The sequence below is a fragment of the Tupaia chinensis genome, unplaced genomic scaffold (assembly GCF_000334495.1).
Source record: "Tupaia chinensis unplaced genomic scaffold, TupChi_1.0 Scaffold000423_1, whole genome shotgun sequence".
Lineage (NCBI taxonomy): Eukaryota > Metazoa > Chordata > Mammalia > Scandentia > Tupaiidae > Tupaia > Tupaia belangeri.
In genome coordinates, this window is record NW_006159928.1 from 7,512,827 (window position 1) to 7,523,502 (window position 10,676).

Below are 10,676 nucleotides of genomic sequence, written 5' to 3' on the forward strand. Positions count from 1 at the left end.
GTTTGCTCTCTGAGAAACCTTGGCAGACTCGCTGGTGCGCAGCTTCCCACAAAGAATTATTTACTTAGTTTTATTATTATTATTATTATTATTATTATTATTATTATGTTTTAAAATTTTCTATAGGGCATACGTGCTCACCAGAGAGAGACAGAGAGAGAGAGAGAGATGAGAAGTGAGAAAGCAAGCCACTAAGTCTGGGACTCAAACTGAGGTTGGCCATGTGGGAGTTCAGAGCCTCAGCCACCACACCACCTGCTGGCCCCTCTCTCCTTACTGTCGTATTATTCTCCAAAGCATTTTCTCCTTCTTGTCTTACCATTCCTTTGTAGTCTCCTTAATGGATTGTCTCATCCTCCCCACAAACAAACGAAATCCCCAAAACATCAATCTCCTCCTAAGTTGTGTTTTGTCTTTGGTCTTTTTCTCTCTTCCCTGAAATACCCCAGCCACAGTCTTCTGCCAAGTCTAGGCCCTTAATGACTCCCGTGTCTGTATCTCTGAATATCATATTCTAACTGACTATTGATATCTTTGCCTGCATACCCTGGAGGCAACTCAACTTAGAAGCCTTAAAGCTTATCTTCCCCCCCACCTCTTCCAAGCCTACTCCTCCTTCATTTCCTATCTCAGGGAGTGGTACCCCACTCTCCACCTAGGAACCAAGCCAGAAACCTGGGTATCATCCTTGCCTCCTCTACTGCAACATTCAATGGGCCATTAAGTTTCCTTAACTCTATAAATATTTCTGAAACCCAGTTTCTCCTCTCTGGGCCCCCTACCATAGTTAACACATAAATTCTCATCACTATTGTGATCAGCAATAACAGAAGTTCTCCTCTACCACCAGGCCCTTCCATTTCCAATTCTTTCTTTAGAACTGAAACTATCAGACCTGGAGATGTCACTGTTGAGAAAGTTAAAAATGATTTTGAGAACTGACAATGTTATCTCTCTCTCTCTTTTTTTATTTTTTTCTTGTGAAAGTACAAAAAATCATCATCATCTACTCTCACTGTCATTTCATAGTAGTAATGTAAAAAGTCTGTTAAGGGGCTAGAAAGTGGTATGGTGTGCTGGATGTCCACATGGTCAACTGGTTCGGGTCCTGGACCTGGCAACTTGTTTTCTCACTTTCCCTCTCTCTCTTGAGCAAATGTGCCCTAAGGCAAATTAAAAAATATATTAATAATAGTTAAAATTAAATAAACAATTCTTTTTCTTTTTTTTTAAGAGACATTTTTTGTTATAGGGCATGCACACACATGTGCCTGTTGTGAGTTTCAAGTGTCTGTGTCTGGGACTCAACTGCAGTTGACCATGTGGGAGTCCAATGAAGAAAGCATTAAGCCATCTACTGGTCCCAAAATAAATAATTCCTTTTAGAAATTCTGTTTAACTTTTTTTAAAAGTCTGTCTATTTTTTAATATAGAAAGCATTATACTCACTGTGGCTTAGTGGTCCTGCTCTTCTCAAGAGATGCCAGATCCCACATGGCAGCTCCAATTCCCAGCTTAGTTAGCCTGAAATACAACAGGCACTTGCATAAGTGCCAGTATCCAATGGGCTAAAGGACTGGAAAAGGAAGGTCATAATATGACCAGATTCTGTGGAGGGAGCATTCTCTTTCTTTTCCTCCATCTCACTCTCTCTCAGGCACACATTTGACCTATAATAAACAAAGAAAAAAAATGGTGACATGACTTTTCAGAGATATAAAGCTATAGCTAAATGACCACTCTAAAATAGAATCCATGTCTCTTCTATTTTTTAAGATTTATTTTTATTTAACTTTATTCATTGTGTCATTATTTTAATTTTATTTTTAGGAGGTTGACCAGAAAGAGACAGAGAGAGAGAAGGAAAGTGAGAAAGCAAGCTGTCAGGTTTGGAACTGGAACTGTGGTCAGCTATGTGGGAGTTCAGCTGCCTTAACCACCATGCCACCTGCTGGCCCTCATGTCTCTTCTTTTAAATGCAGTGAAGTCTTCCTAATTCTTTGCTGATTATGCCCATTTATTCTTCTCTTATTTTATGATTGATTCGTTATTTACATTCAATCATTGTATATCTCTATAGCACATAATGTGCAGGTATGTATGCCGTATGCGACAGTCAAGGTATGTATGCAGTATGGGACACTCAAATCAAGGACATTACCGTAACCATCATTTTCAACAGAGAACTTTTACGGTCTTGAATCTGATAAGAGTTTTTTCCCTGAGCCCCTCCAACCACTCTCTCCTGTCCACTCTTTTCCCATATAGTTTCTGGTGGTTACACTTGTCCTCCTTACTATTATATCTTCAGGTCTTCCGATTTTTGCCATAGAGACCAGCAGATGACATAATGGTTACATCTCTGGACACCCATGTAGTCCACTGTGGGTCACATCCTGGACCCAGCAGTTTAAAACTCATGCCAAACACGTGTGTGTGCATGCCCAAAATCCTGAGAGGAGAATGAAGGAGAAGGGACTATGGCATGGCCATCCCCTCTGGGATGTGCTTTCTCACGTCTTTCTCTCTCTGGTGAGTGCATGTGCCTTATAGCATATATCTCTCTTTAAGTTTTTTTTAAATTTCTGCCATAGAGTGTAAACATTCCGTGTATATATTAAGCAGGGATATACAGTGTTTGTCTTTCATAGTTTCACTTTTTTTGTCTTTCACAGTCTGGGATTTTTTTGCTTAGCATTAAATTGTTTATATTCATCCACTTTAAGTCAAAAGGTAGGGTCTCATTTTTCCTTATGACAGAGTAGTATTGTATAGTATATATGTGCCACAGTTTTATGCCCATTTCTTCTCTCTCTCTCTCTAAAGAGGTTTTTGCTATAGGGTGCATGCACTCGCCAGAAAGACAGAGACAGAGAGACAGAAAGCGAGAAATCTCCCCCTGGGGTATGGCCACACTGCAATCCTTTCTCCTTCATTCTCCTCTTGGGATCTTGGGCATGCATGCACGCACACGTGCCCAGCGTGAGTTTAAGCCACTGGGTCTGGGACTCAAATCATGGTCGACCACATGGTAGTCCAGTGACATCGCCATTATGCTAACTGCCAGTCCCCTCTTTCTCTCTTTTTAAATTGCTATAGGGTATGTGTGCTCACAGGAGAGAGACAGAGAGAAAGCAAGAAAGTAAAAAAACATCTTCCAAGGGGATGACCATTCTGTAATCCCTTGGGATTTTGGGTACAAACACATACCTGGCATGTTTTGCAAGCTGCCAAGACCAAGACTTGAACTGTGTAGTTGGCCATGTGGGTTCCAGTCATCTTAACCATCATGCTACTTACTGGCCCCAGAATATATTGATTTTATAACAGGACAAGTACTTCTCTAAGGGGAAAAAAAATAGCCTACTCTGGTATTGAGTTAATTTTTCTTTTTGATTACAGATTTTCTTACATTTCTTAGATTTTCAAGATTTCTCATTCCTTTTCAAGATTTCTCAATTTCTTTTTGTAGTTAAACCAAAGGATGAAAATAGGGAGGTGTGTCATGAGCTGCTATTTTAAGTCTCCTTTAGTTACCTCAAACTCTGGAGTGTACCGAAAAAATCATCATCCAACATAATCTTCATCATCATATTGTTGAGATGTGTATTGTTTTCACCATCACTTAAAAATGTCATTGCTGGGACCAGCAGATGGCATAATGGTTATGTCACTGGGCTCCCATGTAGTCAACTGCAGTTCTAGTCCTGGACCCAGTAGCTTAAAACACAAGCTGGATGTGTGTGTGTGTGTATGTGTGTGTACCCAAAAATCCTGAGAGAGGAATAGAGGTGAAGAGATTGTGGCATGACAATTGCCCCTGGGGTGTGATTTCTAGTTTTTTTGTCTTTCTGCATGTGCCCTTTAGCAAAAATCTCTCTAAAAAAAAAAATTATTATTTTCACACTTTTTAGGGGAAAAAAGGGTGAAAGGAGGTAGAGAACAATTCCTTTGTAGGGGATAAATAATATTTTGATATGTCATTGCATTTTAGCATCTTATTTTTTTCCTACTTAACAAATCTCATTTTGGGATTGATAATTTTGGAGATCAAATTATACTCCAAGTACTTTTTGTCAAAACTTATTTTTTGGGGGTTGGTGTGGTGCAGTGTTAAGTCACTGAACTCCCACATAGCTGACCATGGTTCAAGTCCAAGACCTAGCAGACTGCTTTCTCAGTTTTTGAATCTCTCTGTGTCTCTGGTCAAACTGAAAGTAATAGTAATAATAAATACAAATTAAATACAAAATTCTTTTAAAAAAACCTTCACTCTCAAAACACTATAGGTCCTGTCCCTCATGATCCTGTGTCTCCTAAGATGGCTTTGCATAGTAGTCATGGTTTAAGTGTTTCCAGAACTTGGAGAGGACCTGTGAAGACTCACAATAAAGCTTGATGGTATTTTTGATGTAGCAGATGTTACTTATGAGATGTTAATAAAGCTTATGGTAATGGGGCTGGCAGGTGGCACGATGGTTAAGGCACTGGAATCCCACAAGGCTGACCACGACTTAACTCCTGGACATGGGGGCATGGTTTTTCACTTTCCTTCTTTCTCTCCCTTTCTTTCTTTGGTCAAATTGAAAAAAAAAAAGTAATCATGACATGGATCCTGAATTTCAGCTGTGAAGTATTGCTTTCAGAGACTTAAATGAAGATTTTATGCTGAGACTTTTTCCTCATTTATTTCTACTCTTACACACTAAGTGTCTAAACAGGTCCAAGTGAACAGGATCTAAACATCTGAATACAATTAGGGTCAGAATATTCCTCTATTCTCACTGATTCTGATGCACAAAGAGTAAAAAATGGAACAGAAGAGAGATTGCAGTTCACCTCCTCCTGCATGCCTCTGAACACTCAGATTGAACTTCAAGAATTAGAAGAAACGGGGAACCAGCAGTTAGCGTAATGGCTATGTCGCTGGACTCCCACGTAGTCGACTGCGGTTGCATCCCAGACCCAGTGGCTTAAAACTCATACCGGGCGCGTGTACGTGCGTGCCCAAGATCCCGAGAGGAGAATGGAGGAGAAGGAATTGCGACGTGGCCATCCCCCCTGGGGGGTGATTTCTCGCTTTCTGTCTGTATGTCTCTCTTGGTCTGTCTGGCGAGCACACGCGCCCTATAGCGAAAACCTCTCCATTAAAAAAAAAAAAAAAAGTAAGAAATTGTGGCTTAGAGAGATTAAGAGACTGCCCTATGCCAACCAGTTCTCATGTAACAGACCAAAAATTCACCATCTCTGGATCCCAAGTTATGCAGTATAGCTGGCCCTTGTTCATTTGCATACATATATATTTTTAATTCTAAATTACATCATTTTTCTGATTCCTACTTTATTTTATTAATGTATTCTCTCCAGAAGTTCTCATTATTTCTTTAGTATAGCTTCTCCTCTAATAGGCTCATGGAGGTCTCTCTTAATTCTTGGACTAGAATGTCAAATTACATTAATTTAATAAATTTTATTTCTGTTCAAAGGAGTTATTTTTTTGAAGTACAATTAGTAATAATTTCTTTTTCAGCCATTTATGACAGTACAGTACATTAGACAGCCTTATAGATACTATTTATTTCATATCATTCAAAGGACAATTTGCAACAGGGAAAATAAACTATTCTCTGTGAGCAAGGAAATATTTCTTTGCCCAACTTAAATCACACCGAAACTGTAAAAAATAAAAAAAAAAAACTTTATTTTTCATGATCAGGATTGTGTTTTTACATAATTGATCTTTCCCCTTTCTAATTGGCAGACACTAACTCTCTGCAGCAATCTTAGTTCGAACAAATATCTGGATGATCTTCCTTCGTATCTCCTTGGTCTTCACGGTATAGACTATGGGGTTTAGCACAGGAGGTACGAGGAGGTAGGCATTGGCCATAAGAGCATGAGTCAGTGGTGATAAGTGCTTTCCAAAGCGATGAATGACTGACACTCCAATGAGTGGCACGTAGAAGATGAGGACAGCACAGATATGTGACACACAGGTGTTGAGTGCCTTCAGCCGGCCCTCCCCTGAGACACTAAGAATACTATACCCGGCAAGATTATCCTTCATATGGGAAGAAAAGACAAGAACATTCTCAGATAAACAAAACCTTAAAGAATTTACCAACACCATACCAGATCTCCAAGAAGTTCTGCAGGGAGTGCTATACCAGGAAAATTAAATATAGTCACACAGAAGTAAGAGTTCAAAACTAAGAAAATGGCCAACTTAATCAAGGGGACAAGTCTGGAGTTGAATATTATATCCCAGAAGTTATAGGGAAGATTGGACCACAACAGAAGATAGATTAAGTACATGAGACTGGATTGGTGAAATCAAATTTTATGACTTTTGGCTAAAACATTGCTCATTTCCTTATAGGCTTTGTTTTCTGGTTTTAAGGATTTTTGTCCTGTCTTGAGTTGCCGATAGGTTCATGTACCTACTATTTGAACAGAATCTTGTTTCCCGGCTTTAAGTTTTAAGCATATTTCCTTAGCATTTCTTTGATTTATTAAAGCTAAATCTGTTTTTCTTGAAATTAAAAAATATTAAAAAATACATAATTAATGACCATAGTAAATGATATACCATCAGCTAGGTGCTGCCTTATAGTATATTCATTCTACTCAGAGTTTTATGCCTAAAGTCAGACATGTATTCATAGATATGTATATATCAGCAGAGCTTACTACTGATTATTTAAGAAATTTTGTGAATCAATAAAATATGGGGGAAAAAAGGAATGGAAAGCAACTGTGGACACCTGAGATAGTGTGGGAGGAGGATGGGAAATGGCAAAGGGTGAGAAATAGGAGGAAAAAAAATATATAGATACACACACACACATATATATACATATGAAACTAGAAATGGAAAATTATTGATGATAACATGTATGATTAAGCTACTATGCAGCATATTTTGGATGGGAGATCACATTTTGTATGCTGTGACAATGCTCAGTGAATGAATGTAAATTAATTAATTAAAAACAAAATTTTTAAAAGAATAAAAAATAAAGATTCCATTGTATTTTTAAAAAAGTAATCATAATAAAATAAATAATTCTTTAAATTCAAAAGAAAGAAAGCTTCTGGTAGTAACTTTAGCACCAACAAGTGTAAGCTATGGTTCTTCCTACGGTCACCCAGTCACATCCTTGTCTCAAATCTGAAGATCTTTTGAACCTTTGAAAAATCCCCAGCTGTGTAAGAGAAAATAAGTAATAGATGACATAAGAAAAGTATTAGTGGGGCTAGCAGGCATTTTTGTTGTTGTTGTTATAGGGCACGTGCGCTCACCAGAGAGACAGAGACAGAGAGATAAAAAGCAAGAAATCACCCCCCAGGGGGGATGGCCACACGGCAATCCTCCATTCTCCTCTTGGAATCTTGGGCATGCACACACACACATTCCCGGCGTGAGTTTAAGTCACTGGGTCCAGGACTCAAACTGCGGTCAGCTACATGGGAGTTCAGTGACATAGCCATTGTGCTAACTGCTGGTCCCTCATTCGTTTATTTTAATTTGACTAGAGAGAGAGAGAGACAGAGAGAGAAAGAAGGAAAGTGAAAAAACAAGCCACCAGATCTAGGACTTGTACTGTGGTGGACCAAGTGGGAATATCCAGTGCCTTAACCACCACGCCACCTGCTGGACCAGGAAGGACAGACTCTTGAGCCTAGATCTACTTCGTAGGTTGTCTTGTTACTGGGGAAACTCAACTAGTGGGAGATTTCCCACCTGTGTGGGAGAGTCCTTGGCTTTGTGAAGGGAAGTATTCAAGAGCGAGCCTTTGAGAGTGAAAGCAAGTTCATTAAGGAAAGTATACAAACCTGATCACTCCATAGATAGAGCAGCCCCATGAGGCGAGATGGGTGAACAGTTTCATCCCTTCCTCAAGAGAAAGGGAAGAACTGATAGCCAAAAGGTAAGAGAGAAAGGCTAGCCCCTAGCCCTGAACTTCAGTGCATTGATTGGCTTATATGGTGTGGCCTAGCGCCAGGCTAAGTAAGGGGTGGTTTATTCATGACTTTCCTGTGGAAGGGGTAGTGGTTTTCCTGGAACTACTGCCTCCCCCATTTTCTGGTCTTACTAGAGCAGTTCCAGTCATGGTCATAGTTACTGTAAACTGTCCTGGTGCTAATAAAGTTCAGTGAGGGTATCGTGAGTTTGAAGGTTAGGTGGCAGTTGTTCCAGGTGCCATCTTGGTTCCAACTGGTTCAGATCCAGTCTTTCAGCCATCTCTTGCTGTGTCAAATTTTATTGTTTTATTATAGGTGTTAGAATGTTCCTTTTGCTGTCTCAGTCTTATGCCTGTAAACAATCCAGTTCCTATCTATTAGCTGATGACTCAAATTTTTATACCTAGGCCCAACTTCTCTTCTGAGCTTCAGTCTCTACAGTCATCTGCCTTCTTGATATCTTTTGAATGCCCCAAGATATCTCAGACTCAGCTTGGTGTACATCAAACTTATGATCCTCATCAGGGAAGCTTTACTGGACAAAGCAAATCTAGGCAAATCTCCTTGTAATGTGCTCTTATATTACTAGTTATAAATTTACTTTTTTTGGAGAGGTTTTTGTTATAGGGCGTGCATGCTTGCCAGAAAGACAGAGAGAGACAGAAAGTGAGAAATCACCCCCCAGGGAGGATGACTATGCCTCAATCCTTTCTCCTCCATTCTCCTCTTCAGGTCTTGGGCACACATGCACACGTGCCCAGCTTGAATTTAAGCCACTGGGTCCAAGACTCAAACCATGGCCGACTACATGGGAGTCCAGGGATGTAGCCATTATGTCATCTGCTGGTCCCTAATTTACTTTTATTAACATCACTGATTAATGTCTATTTGTGTTAATCAACTCTATGACGACGAGGATTATATCTGTTTTTATTCTCTATATCGCCATATTTGGGCACATACAAAGCATTGAGTAAAAACACTGATGAATGAATAAATGATTGAGTGAATATATTAGTCAGGCAAAGAGCAGCCCAAATAGAACAGTGAGTATGAAATGCTCCAAGGTGAGAAAGAATTTTGAGAGCTGGAGCTAGGGAGAGTTGAGAGACTAGAGAACCAGGCTGGTTTATGCTGGGCATTTCAAAGGTTTTAGATAAATGCAAGGTACTTCTAGGGTTTTGTTTGTTTTTTTTGTTTGTTTTTTGTTTGTTTTTTTTTTAGTTTTTTAGTTTTTGTATTTTGTCTGGCTCATCAACGTTTTTTTCCCTTAAAGTTTGCTTGTTTTTTATTTTTGTTTTTTCATGAGAGTGAGACAGAGACAAGCATCCTCAACAGGGGCTCATACTGTGACTCTCCCCATCCTCAAGCTTTTCAGCCAGTCAGGCTCACTGGCACCTGTGCCTCCAGTGTACAAATCCATCAGGAACCCAACCTCAGTCTTCCATATGGCTTCCAGCCTTGCAGAGCAGTTGTGCAACCTGTTGCACCACCACCATCGCTGGGCTGCTTCATCATCTTTTATATTACTATCCATTAACCAGAGAAAGCAATTAAGAAATCAAAATAAAGGTATATTTAGAAAGAGAAAGATGTGTAAATGCATGAGTAGTTTTTAGAGGATTGGATAGAAGCTGCCTTAACCTTTAAGACAGATACTATACGTTCATGCCATTGTGGTCTGAGTCTGTTCAAGATTTATTGTAAAACTATTAGCAAGAACAGAAGACATTGAAGACATTTTGACGCCAATGAAGCTTAGTCCCAGGTTGAAAACTAATGAAAATACCTAAACTCTCTTGGACAAAGAGCCATATACAGGAGAAATTAAGGGGTTCCTTCAAACAGCCAATTATAATCCACATGGGCCACAAATCCAATCTCAAACTGCAGTTTCATGAGGAGACTGGTATGAAAGGCAGAGGAAAAGAAATGGGCAAAATTCAATTACATTCTGGTGAAACATACTCCATCTAAAAAGAAAGGTGCCCAGAAATATAGAATTTGGAGTGTGAGCTTTTGTATTAATTGGAGAGGCTGCCTGTCCCCGGGTGTCAAGAACTAGCAAATGGGAGGACGATGACGTGATCCCAACTTAAACAGTCCCGGGTTTAGAGTTTCTGACACTAATAAGGAATTCCAGCTTCCAAGATTATCTCAAGTGCCAAAACAGCCTCGCCGTGAGCGGCGATCGTGCACATCAAGGCAGTCCTTTGAATCATGAAAAGGGCATGTGTTCAAGGGCACAGATTCTTTTAGGCCCTCTCTCCGGTTCCTACGCAATTTATAAAACTTATCAATTCTAATATGGCAAAGAAGCCCCTCCCCCTTGCAGCCTGCCTCTCCTCACCCGGCAGGCAAGGCGCCTCCACCTCACTCTGGAGCTGAAGATCCCTTTTAAACTTGACTAGGCGCGGGCAGGTTTGCCCCGGGGACGTCCGGGGCCCCGGACGAAGTTGCAGGCGAGTCTGACGAGTCTGACCGCAGCTGGCCCGCCCCAGCCCGGCTCCAGGCACAGACGCGTGCTGGGCACCCGCAGGCGAGTCCTCCGCGGTCCCAGAATTCCCTGCGCCCCTACCACCGAGAGCAGCTTCCGGCGTCGCGGGTGTAGGTGGGTGAAGAAGGAGCGGGCTCTCGCCGCTGGGTCTCACTCCCTCGCGCTCTCGGGCAACATGGCGGGCGTGGAGGAGGGAGTGGGCTCCGGGAGACTG

General features: G+C 40.7%; 1 long non-coding RNA gene across 1 annotated transcript in view; it reads right to left on the reverse strand.

Moving 5' to 3' along the window:
• Nucleotides 1-10,666, reverse strand: part of LOC102491194 (uncharacterized) — a 12,340-nt gene extending 1,674 nt beyond the window's left edge. The window contains exons 1-2 of the long non-coding RNA XR_335466.2: nucleotides 10,316-10,666; nucleotides 1,450-1,670 (exon numbers count right to left, since the gene is read on the reverse strand). This is a non-coding gene — a long non-coding RNA (uncharacterized LOC102491194). The remainder of the gene's footprint in view (nucleotides 1-1,449; nucleotides 1,671-10,315) is intronic.
• Between the last annotated feature and the right edge of the window lie 10 nt (nucleotides 10,667-10,676).